This window comes from Castor canadensis, chromosome 11 (genome assembly GCF_047511655.1).
Source record: "Castor canadensis chromosome 11, mCasCan1.hap1v2, whole genome shotgun sequence".
Taxonomy (NCBI): Eukaryota; Metazoa; Chordata; class Mammalia; order Rodentia; family Castoridae; genus Castor; species Castor canadensis.
In genome coordinates, this window is record NC_133396.1 from 113113051 (window position 1) to 113126182 (window position 13132).

The 13132-nt window shown below is 36.7% G+C and overlaps 1 long non-coding RNA gene across 1 annotated transcript; it reads left to right on the plus strand.

The window, feature by feature from the left end:
- Window positions 1-278: 278 nt before the first annotated feature.
- LOC141413933 (uncharacterized) lies at window positions 279-9700 on the plus strand. The gene is made up of 3 exons (XR_012438970.1): window positions 279-1012; window positions 5127-5940; window positions 6331-9700. It is a non-coding gene; the product is annotated as an uncharacterized lncRNA (long non-coding RNA).
- Window positions 9701-13132: the final 3432 nt, after the last annotated feature.

The window sequence follows — 13132 nt, forward strand, 5'->3', positions numbered from 1 at the left end:
GATGTGATATTTGGACCTTCTGCTGGAATGACTTCTCTGACATATTCAGAAATCTGCCCACAGGCTTTGCACTCCTAGTAGAAATAGTATACATTATAAGGGTGCCTTGCTCTGTCCTAATAAACATACAACCTTTTGGTAAGAGTTGTTATTAATATTAAAATTAGTAGGCTAACCTAACCTTAAATGTACCAAAGTGATGTGATTGCAGAAAACCCAATAAATGGAATCCCTTCCTTTCCTTGCAAATATGGGAGGGGTAGAAATGACAGCTAGAAGTCAAAATGCGCCTTCATTGCTGAGAGAGGCTGGATGGGAGAACCTGGTTTTCAGCTTGTTGGCCAATCAGGTTTCTTCATATTGCCAGAATTTATAACTGGGTTTTAGGTAGATATGATCCCAGTGAAAGACTTAAGCCAAATGCATCCATTCTTCTTTGCCAGCTTACCAACCTGTTCCCCATTCAACTTCTCCAGGACTCAATGTGTAAAAGATAAAAACAATGCAAGGTAAGCATTTAACAAGCTTTCTTCCTTTTGATGTGAGTCCACTCTTTGAAGAAAACTTGAAGTGAATACTTTGGTCCCTAACTTTCAAGATGTATAAACTGGTTGACTCTGGAACTTGGTAGATGATATTCAAACCCTATCATATTCACTTTCTTCATTTACAAAATGAAGAATTCATAATAAATATGTCATGTCCTCTGAATTTCAGAGATTCTGTGAACATTTCCTCTCATTGGAAAATGATATTTTATTGTTAAAAGTCCTAACTTGAGAATAACATTTATAAGGAAAAACTTTTTTTTCCACAAATGAACTATCATTTTCTGCTAGATATGTTTCCTCAACACTTTTTGTTTGTTTGTAGAGGGTAGAAGTGTTGGAAGGTAGAGATGGTGTCTGTTCACCTTGGAAATTGTGTAAAACAAGGTCATTACCAGAGATAAGTAAATGTCACAGAAAATGGTCCACTTGCCAGGTTTGGTACACAGAAGAGGATGCATGAGGTAAGTTCACATTCAGCGAAGCATTGAATGAACACCCTACTGTGCTAATAGCTCCCTTTTATTAACAACTAAATCTTATCCCCAAATTAGATGTGTGTGTGTGTGTGTGTGTGTGTGTGTTTCAAAGAATAGTTCTGGTTTGTTTTCTTTTTGAACACTCAACTTGGTTGAACTGCAGACAAGGAGTGCACTAGTTGAAATAGTGAACTAGTAGTAGAAGGGATCAGAAGATGAGATAAGTGCCCCTGGATAGAGGCTCTAAGGCCGAGGTGAGTGAGGAGGGTTGTAAGTGCACAAATTAACATGGTGACATTATTGTAACTTGACATAGTATTTGCATAGTTAGAGGACTATGTGAAAGTAGGTTTACATATTCATGTAACACCTCACTTTCTTATAACAGACCTCCAAATGATTGCTGCACTTACTGTTCCCCTTATCTACACAAAACCTCTTAGGGGCTTCATGTGGTTTATCTCTTTTAGGCATTACAATTATTTGCTCAGGTAGAATTAGTGCCCTCATCTTACACAGGAGATAATGAGGCTTAGAGGGCTTAAATCAATTATGTAAGGTCATCCACTGAAAACAATAGACCCAGTACTTGAACATGGGTCTGTCTGTTCACACTATACTACATCACACAAATTGTGGGGTGATAAGGAGGATATCTTGCTTTGTTTTACCCTCAGCAGACTCCAACCTACTCTACTACAGCAGAGACCATGTCCAGCTGCCCTATGTTCAAAACAGCTTCTAACACATAGCAGGCTCTTGATGAATATTAGCTGATCAAGTTTTGGGGGTCATTTCTACTTAGAAATACCCCATTTATATATGTACAAATAACAGCTCTCAGGGATTATCTTAAATTGAGAAAGTTAAGGATACAGAGAGAGATGTATTGAGAATTATTATAACTATAATGTGGAATGAAACCTCTATAATTTAGGAATACTTATAGGTCTATAAAGTAAAACAGATTATTATCTCTAACACTGTGAAAATTCTTAAGATCAAAATGGATTTCCTTTCGCAAAGGCCTAACCAAAATCTAAGTAAATAATGCAAAAGGTTGTGATGGAAGAAATCTCAAGCATACATGCCTAATAATGGGAACTATTCACAGACGACTTCCAGATCCATGGGCTTGCACAAAGGCCACCACAACCTTACACATACACACTTTGTCAAGGGCATCCGCCCAGCAACTGTCTACTCTTCCTCAGATGACTGCTACCTTTGCTATTAATCCTTGTAGCCAAGGATTACTGTCTCAATATATTTTCTGTAATCCTCCATAGTTCCCCTTTGAAAAGTTCCTCTTGCCTTCTCTTCCTTGACCAAACCCATAGTTTACTGTGACATGTGTTCTCCCATTACAGTATTCTGCTGTTCCCAAATAAACACCATTATTCTTTGGAAAAATCTCTCTGGTTGTTATTTAGGTTGACAATCCATATGTATACACACACACACACACACACACACAGAGAGAGAGAGAGAGAGAGAGAGAGAGAATATAAAAGAAAAACTCCTACTTTTTATAGAAAACCATAAGTCAATCTGTATTTGATCTGTGTGCAAGGTTTCTTATTTTCTTTTCCTTTTCTAAAGTTTGGCATCGTATATGAGTCCAGGCCTTTGGCCAAACTCTAAAAGCTGATTTGGCCAAAAACTTTAGTGTCTTCCTTGATTCTTCTTTCTTGAATCCTATATCTAACCCTTCAAAATATTGTATAAACTGTGCCTTCAAAACACACCTAGAGTGTGGCCAGCCTGTACTCCCCCCACTGGCCCCTCCCTGTGCTGCCTTTCTGTTACATATGGTCCCTCCACTGGAATAAGGCAATCACTTTCCAATGGGTCTCCCTGCCTCTGCACTTGCTCCTCTATGAATATGCTCAGGCTACTAGCCAGCATGAGTCTCTACAAATCAGTGGCACTATGCCCCTTACTTCTTAAAGCCTGGTTTCCCCTTGTACTTGGCTGATCCCTAATAATGGCCACAAGGGCCCTTGTGATCTGGCTCCTGCTGCCTCCAAACTCCTCTTACTAATCTGATGACACTTACTGCCAAAACACATCCTTGTCTCGGACGTTTGTACTTCCTCTTTCCTTGACCTGGCACATTCTTCTCTTAAATACCTACATATGTCACTTTCTTATTTACTCTGTTTGTTGTCATTATTGTTGTCCTTTGGGGATTTTTGTTTATTTATGGGACAGGGTCATGATTTGTAGCCCAGGCTGGCCCCAAACTCACGATCCTGCTTCAACCTCCTAAGTGCTGGGATTCCATGTATATGTCACCATTGCTGGACTTCCTTGTTTCCTTTGAATCTCTCTTCATGCATGATCTCAGTGGTGAGAGCTTCTATCATTCCTGTATACCGAATATCAAAGCCCTCCAGTACTTTCTGACCCCCCCTTACCTGGTTTAACTACAGCATTTATTACCCTGTGACATGTTACATATTCACCTCTAACACACACTAGAATTGCTAGCTCAATGAGAGTGAAAATTCTGTTTAATTTCTGCCACATTTTTAGTGTGGAACCCAGTCAAATGGATGGTAATACACTGCTATGTGTCTTGTGTGGTGCAGGTCAAATACTAATCACTGTAGAAAACTGACTTACTCTCTACACAGACATTTTTTGAAAGTTTCCTCTCACAGAGTCAGTATCACTGAGCTGCTAAGAACTTTCTTGGTCCACTAAGGGATCAGAACATCAGTTACCTGACAGACTCCCCTTCTTTGGCCCTAGCACTCTGTTCCCATCTGAGCTCTCCATGCTCCCTTCTTTTTTGCCTTGTCTTCGCTGACACCCTGCAGATACAGGGAGAGAATGTTAACTGTTAACTTCTTTTTGTGAGGAGAGTCACTTTCCTATTAGACTCCATGCTGAGCGTCACTGGCTGAGAATTCTCTATAGTAGTCCTCTCTGCTTCATGTGTTTGAAGCAAATGCCTATAATCCCAGCTACTTGACAGGTGGAGGCAGGAGGATCTCAATTTCAAGACAAGTCAGGAAAAAGTTAATAAGAGACTTACTGAAAACAAAATAAAAGCAAAAGGGCTGGGGGAGTCGTTCAAGTGGTAGAGTCAATTGCCTAGCATGTGTGAAGCCCTGGATTTAATCCACAGTTCCCTGCCTGCCCCTCAAAGAAAAAAAAACTCTTGGGTACTCCATTACAGAGTACATATGTGTGCTCTTGTCACATAGTCCAGACCCTTATTATAATATAGGCTACATTTTTTTCTTCTTTTTCCTCTTTTGTTCGCTAATCTTATTATCAAAAACATTAAAGAGATAAAATTGAAGCTAAGAATTTGAAATAATCATATTACTTACAGCATATTCTCCTTCTTAGTAAGATTTTATACTAGGACACCCCCTCCTAATTATTACTGTTATGGAGAATATTTGATTGAGATATAATGTGTGCAAATAAGTGAGAAAATCATGGTTACAACTTGACAAAGTTTTATGATCCTCCATGTAACCAGAACACAGATTTTATGACATACGATCTTATGAGAACGCTGGAAATCCTCTTGTGTCCCTCATAACCAGTAACTCCAGCAATGAAAACCAACCCCATCCCCCAACTATTATTAACAAAGATTTGCCTTGCCAGTTGTATAAACTTTATATAAAAGGCATGGTAAGGCCTGTTCTCTTTTGTACCTGACTTATGCTCAGAATCACATTTGTGACATTCACCTCTGCTGTGAGCAGTGTAGCTCACAAATCTTCCCCCTTTGTCTGCTGGACAGTCCCTGGATGCGACTCTCATCTTGGGCCTTCATGTAGTTAATTTGGAACCGGGAAGATCCCCTTCTCAAATTTACCCTTGGGTTGCCAAGCACCCTCACTTATAGACAGTGACGCATTCTCGAGTCTGTTTTTCAGAATTTGTGTACTACTCATATGGAAAACTGACCAGCTTCAAGAATGGTGGTCTAATTTATTGGCCAATAGCTAGATATGCAATCAGTGAAGTCAGGCTCACAGGACTAGTTACCAAATTTTCCAGGAGAGCAGCCAAATCTTTGAGGCTCTTCAGCAGCAACTATGAATTGGTTAAAAGTATTCTTTAATTCCAGAGTCTTTCCAGCCATTATGTGAGTTCCTGGCCCACCCATCATCCTGGAAGAGAGTGCCAAGAGTTTTGCCGAGGGATGCAAGCTAGGAGTGGGAATGCCATCAATTGGAAGGAGCTGATGTGGTATTTGATGGATTAAAAATGAAGTGGAGTAATCTATTTCAGAGCTCTGAGTCTGCAAAAGCTGCCACTTTGGTAACTATGTGGGAGATGGCATACCCACAACATCATCTGGAGCCTGAGTTCTTGACTCAGTTTTGTCCATACTTCACTCTGAAAATTTGGGCAAGCTACTTTATCACTTTGTCCTTAGTTTCCTTCTGAAAAATATCAGAATGTAATAGTCTCTATGGTCTCTAAAGCTGTCCGTCCTCATACACCTACCAATCTCTATCTTTGTGCTCTTCCTTATATATGTCAATCCTTTTGACTGCTGAACCTTGCCCATCAAATTCTTTGGCAAAGTCTGTCTCTTCCACCACACCTTTTAGAATTCACCTGTGCTGTGTACTCTTTTATGCAGAGCTGTGGGCATCTGTGTTCCTTTTGTCCGTAATGTGATTCTGGAACATTCCCCTCCCTGTGCATGCAGTGGTATCTGTTTGCCAAGATTACAAGTCCATCAAGAGACCCTTTTGTAATCATTGAAAATATCTCATGTCACATGTTGGACAGATGGATACATGAGACACCAAAGTCTCTTTCTAACTATAAAGAACAGATCATGACTCATTCTGTCCTGCCTCTGAAGGCCCTGAACTCCCTCCACTCCAGAAGGTGATAATTGTTCAACTATACAAGATGCATTTGATGAGGTGAGCATAAGCAAGTGGCACTTCGGGCAGCAGGAATGACAATGGATGAGGAACCAGGCCAGAGGCAGACAATAATTACTTAGTCTGGAAAGGGACCGGGTGGACAACTCTGATCCTTATGGCCAGAGAATTTTCAATAATCTGAAAAAAATCTAATCTTCTCAAAATTATTTGATGATCTTGTTGCCAGACTGAAGAACTTTAGCTAACATGACGTAAACTGTTTGTCCTCAAAAACATTTTGACAATCAGTTGTTTCCCTTGCTTATATATTCAGTACTTGGCATAAGATTGAAGGGTGATAGGGAAGAGGGAACAAGCTCAGGCTGTGAAATCATTGAATAGTGATTCATACAACTTAATAAACTTGTATTTTTTTTATATTTAAAGGTCTTGTCTTGTAGATCCCTACGTAAATAGTTATGGACACAAGATGGCTACCAAGTGCTGGCATTTACTTAAGACTTTATATCTTGTGAAGTGCTTTTACGTGCATTCAGTTTTGACCCAAGGCAAATCTTTGGATCAAAAAGTGGAATTGAGAAAGTTAAGTGGTGCCACTCCACTTACAAAGGTAAATCCTAAATTAAATATTTTTGTTAAAAAAAAATCTACTGAAATACATGCTGACTTGGCAAGAAAGAAAAGTAAAACAGGAAAGAAGTCCAATGATTCTGTCACTCTTAATGACTGAGAATTGTGGTTTGGGCTGTTAGTCTCCAGGTGGGAAGCAGAGTCTGAATTACCAATAGAAATTTGGGACCCTTGAAGGGGTACCCCAGTGGTTTACAACCTGTCAGAAATAACACCTTTTTTTTCTATTGTTCACAGCACAACTTATAAAATTTTTTAAATGCTCTAAAATGTAAATAAGAAATAAAAGTAAATTATAATAGATGAACATATGCTTACTGATGCAAGTTATAAAGGTACTGGAAGACTAAGAAAATAGTCAGGTGCTTGATTTATGTTCTGACTCAGTGTGAGAGTAACAGCTAGCTGTGACCAAAGCTGGTGCACGGTGTATTATAAGGTAGCTCTGACTCTACAAGTAGCATTTCCATTGACAATGGTTCCCAAACTGGTGGCTGACTCTTGGCAAAGTTCTGAACAAAATAAGATTATAACTCTGAAAGATTCATTCCTAGAAAAGAATCAGGATACTTTGAAACTGAAAAAAAAATCCTTAGGTTTAGATCTTAAAGAGGTCATATGCTAGGATCAAATTATTTAAAACAATTTTTTCATCTATAAGATGTATGAACTTTTGTTGTACTAGACTGTCTGGTATATTGCAAAGTATCTAACAATTACCCAGTAAGTGCTCATCATATTTCCTAATCAAAAATGTCTCCACAGGGCAGAGGGTACAGTTGGGTGTCAGTGCACTTGATTGGCAGGCAGTAGGCTCTGGGTTCAATTCCCAGGAAAACACACTCACAGAAGTCACTGCAAATGTCTACAATATTCTTTAGGGGTGAAAACACCTAAAGAATAAAATATAACTCTTATTTCAGAAATCTTATCAATATTCTCTTATTCACTTTATTTTGGAGTTTGGAGTTATGCCACATGAATGGTATATAAAGTTCAGCAAATAATTTAGTTTCTAGTGTTCCCAGATTGGTAAAACTTTCCATGCTTATGAAAAATATATAATAAATCACAAATGGAGAAATATTTTAACCTAGGTCTTAAAATATCACACAGGAAAGTTCCAAAGATTTGCAGTATAAAAATAAAAAAGCAATTTGCAAGACAAGGCATTGTGAATGAAGGTCAGTAGAAACAACACACTAGAGGATCAAATCCATAAAGATGTCAACTAATAGAACAATTGAATATAGAATTAAAAGAAGCATATGTAATATATTTAAGACCCTAGAATGAGAAATAAAAGTATGAGTAAAAAAAAGCAAGACTACTAAGGAAATGGTACAGCATATATAAAAATAATCTGAACAAAATTTCTGGATATATATATATATATATCCAGAAGTATATAATGTATAGATAAAATTTCTATGTTTATGTATATACACATGCATGCAAGGCTTAATGGTTGAAATAAATAGTTTAGATGTAGCTGAAGATATCATTAGTACAGACAGACAAATGGAAGGAAAGTATGAAGAACTAAGATGATGTTATCAACCTAATTGAATTTCAGAAGGAAAAGAGAAAGGAAGATAGATAATATTCAGAGATATAATGCTTGAGACTATTTTAGAATTAGTAAGAAGATGAGTCTTGTGGTAGAAGAAGTATAATCTAACTCAGGCCAAATAAGAAATCTATACAGAGACACATGGGAAAATTATGTGATGAACAAGATAAACACAAATTCTTAAACACAGGCATAGAGAAAGTTAGATAACCTATACATGAGTGTAAATTATATTTATACTTCTTAATAACAATGAGCTAAGTAAGAAGCCAGTGAAACATAATCTTTATGATGCTGAAAGAAAATAAATGTAAATCTAAAATTATCAGAAAATCTGTCTTTCAAAAGCAAACACAAAATAAAAATGGATTCTGGCACATAATAGCAAAGAGGTTTATCAGTAATGAATCCCAACTAAAGACATTTTTAAAGGATGCACTTCAAGCAGAAGGAAGATTATTTTAAGAAGAACTGGGATCAAAAAGGAAATATTAGGAAAAATGGTAACTAGATTGGTAAATGCAAAGGAAAAACCACTGTATGATAGAATAACATCACTGATTTGTGGTTTTAAAAATCATCCCCAAACTAAAATTACAGCAGCCTGGGGAAGTGGAGGAAATGGTGGATGAAGCTTGTGGATTGTGATATCTTGGTAGTGTTATGGAGAGTTAGATATTGATTAGGTTTAGGTTCATTGCAGCATGTTAAAAATTTCCAGGGATGCTATCAAAATAAAAGAAACAGGTTATGTAGCTTCCAAACCAGTAAAGGATTAGGTTTGAAATGAAAACAGAAGCACAGGCTCAATCTGCAATGCAAAAGAAGGCAAGTTGAAGAGGTAGGTTGATAAATAAAAATTAGCAAATAACAAATAGAAGAAGGAAGGATAAATGGAAAATACAAATTGAGGTAATCAAAATAATTGTAAACATGCAGGTTATAGCAGTTAATGTATATGGGCTGACCTCCCACATTAAAAATCTAAGAGTATTACAGCAAAAATAAAAAGTCCTGCTGTATGCCGTGAGCCAAAATGAACCTTTTCTCTTTATAAATTGATTATCTCACATATTTGTTATAATGATGGAAAGCTGATTAACATAGTCATTAGTTAAAAAATAATTTTTGACAAATAGGAATTGATAATTGTTTCCTTAATCTGATAATGGACTTTCAGTTGAATTTTTAAGCAAACATTCTTAATGGTAGAATATTAAAAATGTTCTTTTTTTGGTTAGCCTGGCCCAAAAGTCCAAAAATCATATGTTCGCCCTCACATGTGGCCATTAGATCAAGGGCAAACACAACAAGGGGATTGGACTTTGAGCACATGATAAAAGCAAGAGCACACAAGGGAGGAGTGAGGATAGGTAAGACACCTAAAAAATTAGCTAACATTTGTTGCCCTCAACACAGAGAAACTAAAGCAGATACCTTAAAAGCAACTGAAGCCAATAGGAGAAGGGGACCAGGAACTAGAGAAAAGGTTAGTTCAAGAAAAATTAATTTAGAAAGTAACACACATGTACAGGAAATCAATGCGCGTCAACTCTCTGTATAGCTATCCTTATCTCAACTACTAAAAGTCCTTGGTCCTTCCTAAAAAAAAATATATATATATATATTATATATATATATAATACACACATGCATATATATATATACACATACATATATATATACACACATACATATATATATACATATATATATATTTTTTCTCTTTTAAAATTGGGAGCATGAATTTTCAGGGCTGCTGTTTCTATCTAACATTGTTTGTCAGGTCCTAGCCAGAGTTATAAGAAAAATAAACAAACATACATTGGAATATAAGTAAAAGGGAAAATAATTGAATAGTAAGGAAACCCCGCTCATTGTTCATTTGGTTATATAATTATTTACATAGCTTTTTCCAGGAATGGCATTGGAAAGTTGAATAATCTTGCATGATATTTGCAGTACAAAATAAGGAGGATTATAGAGAATCAGGTTTGTCACATACCTGGGCAGATGTCATCAGCAGTGTACGAGCAGGGAGCATTGGGAGCTGTCTGCTCACAGGTAGATGCTAAGGGGTGCGTTGTCTGTAGAAAATAACAAAGCAATGATATAGCTTCTAAAATTTGGTCTTTTATTTTCACTGAGTGCAGACTACAGACTAAAAAAAAAGTCAAAGATAAAATGTCTTCCATGACACATATTTTTTCCCAGTTCAAAACAACTGAGCAGTGACTGCTCTTGTTTTGATAATATACTTGTAAGCTTCAAATTAGTTCATTTTTCTTACTCATGCTTTTGTAAACATTGTATTCTAAAGTAACACAGATGTTACTTTGGGAGCTCCCATTATGAAGTCAGCAGTCTACCGGTGTGGACTCAGCTCCCAGCATTTGCTTTGAGAGTAAGTTTGATGGTTCAGATCACTATTGCTTTTTAGAGTACAGGTTATCCACAACCTCTGCTGAACTGCATAGTACTGTCCTGAGTAGATCAGAAAAACGATGGTGCAGTGCTTGTGAAGACAAAGAAACAGAACCTGAGTTTCAACAGTTGTCACTCTAGGTGACCACTTGAATATTTTTGTGCTTAAAATTTACAACATTGACCTACAGGGCAGCCATTAGTATTTACCATCATTGGCAACACGCCTTTCCCCTCTGCCCAGACAAACCACTCATATCACCATGGTGCTCATGGTCACTGCAAATCAGTCAGCATTTGCAGATGACATGCAAACTACATTGGTCTTTTCTAATTCTAAAACTTCATGTCTTTTAAAACAATCAATGACATTTTTACATGCGGCATTTTAACTGTTTATTTGCAAGAAGGAAAGGCTGGACTACCTGGTTTTCCCACGTTCTTTTTTTTTCTAATTCTGAAATTTTAAGATATTTATCTTCAGTATCTACTCATTTAGTATCTAACAAATTAACTTCTCAAAAAACCAACAGAGCTTAAAATACAACCACTTGAAATTTTATACACCCACATTTGATTCATCTATAAATTTGAGGATAGCAGAGATCTTGTCTGTGAGATTAGCAACAATTGTCGGTATATGAATTGATTCTTGTTAGCTAGTTTTATCTTTCAAAGATGCAGCACTGGTTAGAGTGGTAAGGTATGGAGGGGCAAGTTTCCTGGGTGCAGATTTAGGAGCTGGGCTCATTCACGTGAGTAAGGAAAGTGGCCTGTGGCCATGAAGTCTCTAATGATGACTCATCTTGCCCTAGAATGGGATTTGTTTATTCTGGGGACTCATTTTGTCATCCTAGCCCTGGGCTTATTTAGGCTCCTAAAAGCTTGTAGGTAGTAGGTGGTTTGGGGTGCCAAGAAAAGAAATTGGATTAATGCACTTCTGTCTCAGGTTACTGCCAAACTGTGGTGTATGGAGTTTTTATGTTATTCTGAGTGTGGTGCCACACAATTCCTGCTTCTGTGACTGTCTTAGCTTCTTCACACCAGATCCTTTCATCAGCATTTCTCTCTTCTTGTCGCTCCTCTCCCATCCACCAAAGTCTCCCTTAAAGCCACTCAACGGTGTGGTTCTTTCCTCTTCTTTCCTGGTCACTTGCTTCTGCTTTCAGCTTACCACTTCTAGGCTTTTTGGGGGGTACCTTAAGCAAAACAAAATAAAATTCTTTCTAATTATGCCAAAGACGTATCAATTGAAATTCCGTTCAATAGGAATGTGCAATAATACAACCCAGATCTGAGAGTATGACTTATCTCTATCCTCCACCTGAAAGGATTTGAAGGAAAAACATGGAATGAGACATTTAAGCAACTGAAGAAAGAATAAAAACTCTACAGACTTCAGTCAATGCATTATTGATCATCAATGATCTATAGTCCATTAGTTTTGTGATATGAAGAGTGTTGGCCTTGGAATCAGATGAACAAAGTTCAAGTTCTTGCTGTAGCACACACATTCTGTGTGGTACTGGGAAGTCTTTCAACATTTGAGGACATCTTAAATGCTTCACAGCATTGGAATCAAACAAGCAAACAGAAAAATGCTTTACATGTTGCTTGTACAGATGTTATACAGAATATTATACAAATGGAAATGTATTGTTTGGTTTTTCTCTTCATGAAGTCAGGCCCTACATGGTAACAATTTACAACAAACCTCAGTTACTATGTGAAACAGTGTTACGATTATGATTCTTTGAAAATCTTCTACCACTCAGAAGTTTAGTAAATCAAAATGTCTCTCCCTTTTATTCCATGAAGATGTGCCTATAAAGTATACCTTGCAAAACTCTCTTTGCTGAGAGCAATGTTTACTTTACATGTTGACTTTGAGCAGTGGATAAGGTTGACAGTGTCTAAAATAATTATACTCTTGAAATGCTTTTTTTAAAATCAGCTGATTTAAATATTATTTATGTCATTTAAATATTATTTTGCACACTTAAAAACTAGATGTAGCTATACTTCATAGGTAGACTTGACAACTGTGCATCAAGCTTTGATGTTCTGAGTATAAATTTTACTTGACTTGAGGGTTTTTTTGTTGAAAACTCCTTTAAAAATTTTTAAAATTCATTTATTCACAGTGTATACAATACTGACTTGAGTTTTAATAACTGTATTGCTATAGATATAAATCTTAAAATGTCCTCACCATCAGTGAAAATTTTCATGAGAACAAGTACTACTTCCATCTTTATAGTCCAATTAAGCAACTTTCTAGAACCTTCCAAGTGACTCTTATAGAGCATTCAGTTATTCAAAGAGACTTTTGTCTCTGTGACTCAATGGGTAAAATTTCTTTCCAAATAACATTTTCTTTGATTTCATTAGAGACATATTTTAAAAGTTTGGCAAGTCTTAAAAAAACAAAAAAAGAGAAAATGTACAATTTCCTTAATGCTACACACAGAGCTTTTTCAGTATATTTTTCCACATTTTTCCTGAGCCATCATACATATTTCATTAAAAGTTGATTGGCTTTTATGGCTTTTTCTTATTATTAAAGTAATACAATATTATCACAGAATAGTTAGAAACACC